This window comes from Trichomycterus rosablanca, unplaced genomic scaffold, assembly GCF_030014385.1.
Source record: "Trichomycterus rosablanca isolate fTriRos1 unplaced genomic scaffold, fTriRos1.hap1 scaffold_215, whole genome shotgun sequence".
In the NCBI taxonomy this organism is placed as follows: Eukaryota; Metazoa; Chordata; class Actinopteri; order Siluriformes; family Trichomycteridae; genus Trichomycterus; species Trichomycterus rosablanca.
Window position 1 is genome coordinate 31,382 of NW_026947043.1, and position 3,619 is coordinate 35,000.

The window sequence follows — 3,619 nt, forward strand, 5'->3', positions numbered from 1 at the left end:
ATATTAAGTTTTTTTGAGGGAAGAATAAATTTACACTGTTATATAAGCTGCAAACAGACTACTTTTCATTGTGTCAAAGTGTCATTTTGTCAGTGTTGTCCCATGAAAAGATATACTTAAATATCTGCAGAAATGTGAGGGGTGTACTCACTTTTGTGATACACTGTATATCTATTTCTCTTTACGCATCTTGTCCTCTCTTTCTCCCTCTGTATCCCTTTTTTTAGGGCGTCCGATCTCCCCGTCGCGTCAAGTTTCCCCTCCACCGACGCCGATCCCCGCTCCCATCGAGGAGAACGAAGGTAACCCCACGGCCCCTTCTCTTTTACTTCGACATCGTCGATGTTTATTTGATTTTAATTAGTAGTTTAGATCGATGATTGTTTCCAAAAGCATAAAAATAGTTTGATGTTAATGAATGGAATCACATGAGACTTGAATAGATGTATCTATTCGCACGATAAAAAGGATTATAAAAGAAATACTCAAATTCTTTCCAAAAATAAGGTAGACTGTGTGTATAAATGATAGATGTATTTATTTATTTATTTATTTGCACAGTCAAACTGATACAGATGTTTTCATGAAATAGTTTGACATCGACAGGTGCACACGTTCAAACGTATCTCTCTCTCTCCGATAGAAAAGAACGATACGTCTGATAGATCCGAACGTCAAAGTAGTCGAAAGTCGATGACCGACATCGTACGAGACTTCAATAGATCTGTTTGTGTTATCGTCACAGAAAATCAACACAAAAGTCATCTTAAAGCAGTCGTGTCTGTAGTAGTCGAGGGACACGGTTCGATACGTGACTTTAATCGATTCATTTCTTCGAACCCTAAAATAATTAGTGAAACGATTTCAAATCTATTACATGTTCACAAAATCAGGTCGGTAGTAAAAGAGGGGCGTTAACGATGGAACGTAAAAGTGATCGGACTGTAATAAATGAAAGCAGACCGACACGTGACCGATAGTCTGACGGTAATACGTACGAGCACATCCGACTGCGATGGATTGATTCGTCTCCGGTATAAAATTGTTATACGTCTATCGATGTTATTAAAATTCTTATATCTATTTCTCTTTATGCATCTCGTCCCCTTCTTCTCCCTCTGTATCCCTTTTTTTTTAGGGCGTCCACCCGCCCCGTCGCGTCAAGTTCCCTCTCCACCGACGCCGATCCCCGCTCCGATGGAGGAGAACGACCCACGCCCCCTCGTTTTGACTCGGACTCTGTCGGTATCTGGTTTATTTGGATCCGTGGTTTAGATCGATCAAAGTCAGCGTCGTCATTCCAGACGTGGACGATGTCACTACACGGCTTCACCGTACGTCCGTGTTAACGAGAGCCTTTCCTAAGTCATAGTCCACGACGAGCACGGAAGCCTTTTAAAATAAACGCCGCCGTCCGTAGCGCTTATAATAGTGACGTTAGTTATCATACGCTCATGCGTGTTGACATTCGTAGTGGAAAATCTGCCACGATTCCATATATAGTAGGTATCTGAAGTGCGTGCGGGTCAAGCGTCGCCGTGTCTTAGAGTGGCGTTCTACGTGTTAGTGGTTAAGATGAGATTCCTTTATCGATGCCCAAGGGGGAAATCGGAGCGTCACGGCAGCTCCGGTACAGTGTAAGTACAGTAGACGGAGTAAACGAAATAGAGCCGAATCAAATCAAAATAAGGAAGTTCTAGGAAAACGTTAACTATGCTATGCAACGACTATGATACGATAGTACGGTAATTCCAACAATGTAATAAAAACACTATATATACTATATGTAGAGAGTCCCAGTAGCATCGTACATCGAATAACGGTACCGAAGGAAGGACTCGGACGGGGCCGCCCGACGCCGCCGCGAGGCGAGGAGCCTCCTCTTTCGGGCGTCCGGATATCCGTAGATCGGTGTGTGTTGGTCCTCTAGGGAAAGGTAAGAAAAAAGAATATGAGGCCGTTCCCAAAAAATAGCAGTGCCAGTATTTTTCCTGAAAAATGGGAAAAAATGTTTGAGGTTTCACTTTATTTTAAATGACCGAACTAATGTTCAGTGGCATAACCGACCTTTGGCATATCCGACCTAAACCCCACTCCCCCCCCCCCCCCCTTCCCCCTCCTCCCGAACAGGTATCCCGGTCCGGGACGATCGGAGCACGTTCTACGCTACTTCTGCGTTCTCTACGGGTTCTCTGCGTCGTCAGCCCCCACCCGGAGGATCGGCGTGCTGTGTTTTGTGTGGCTACTCGATAAAGGTTGTATCTGGTAAGGTCGAACCTGCTGGGAGCCAAAGCCCCCCAAAGCATAGCCGTTTGGATGTTTGAAGCACGCGAGCCTCTCCACCACAGCGAGGTCACAGCACGAGGAGAGGAATGGACCGGCGAGAACCCCTCGTAACGTCCCTGATGAATGTAGAACGACTGATATTCATTCATTGGCACTTTGGGTAAAGGACGAACACAGAGTGGTGAAATGTCGTTCATGGTTCGATTTAGAATCGACAGTGTAGTATTTTCAGTGCCATGGCATGAATGGAAATGAAAGCGACGATGATGATTTGGCGCTTGTAATGACGATACTGTTATTCGACGCCCTCCATGTAGAACGGGGATTCGTAGCGTCGAGGTCACAATGTAATATTCGGTCAGTATCGGCTTCGATCACGGCACGCGTCCGTCGTGGCGTTCACGACGGAGCCTCGAAAGGTGTCGGGTCCTTCTAGCGTCTAGTCCGGCCTCTCGACCCTTCAAAGGCCTGGAAGGTGAGTAGAGGTAGTGATGTTGAGTAGTTGATGATGTATTAGTAAGTGATGAAGCTTGTAATGTGAAGTAATATGGTGAAATGTGAATGTGGTTAACTAGAATGGTGTGAGGAGTAGTAGTAGTAGTAGTTGTTGTAGTAGTAGTAGTAGTATGATTATTATTAATAGTAGTAGTAGTAGTTAGTAGTATGATGATTATTATTATTAGAAGTAGTAGTAGTATTATGATTATTATTAATAGTAGTAGTAGTAGTAGTAGTTTATTATTATTATTATTAGTAGTAGTAGTAGTAGTAGTAGTATGATGATTATTATTATTATTATCATTATTATTATTAGTAGTAGTAGTAGTAGTATATTATTATTATTAGTAGTAGTAGTAGTTTATTATTATTATTAGTAGTAGTAGTAGTAGTAGTATATTATTATTATTATTAGTAGTAGTAGTAGTAGTATATTATTATTATTAGTAGTAGTAGTAGTAGTAGTAGTTTATTATTATTATTATTATTAGTAGTAGTAGTAGTATGATGATGATGATGATGATTATTATTATTAGTAGTAGTAGTAGTAGTATGATTATTATTATTATTAGTAGTAGTTTATTAGTAGTAGTAGTAGTAGTTTATTATTATTATTATTATTAGTAGTAGTAGTAGTATGATGATTATTATTATCATTATTATTAGTAGTAGTAGTAGTAGTAGTATATTATTATTATTATTATTATTATTAGTAGTAGTAGTAGTAGTATATTATTATTATTAGTAGTAGTAGTAGTAGTTTATTATTATTATTAGTAGTAGTATGATGATGATGATGATTATTATTATTATTATTATTAGTAGTAGTAGTTTA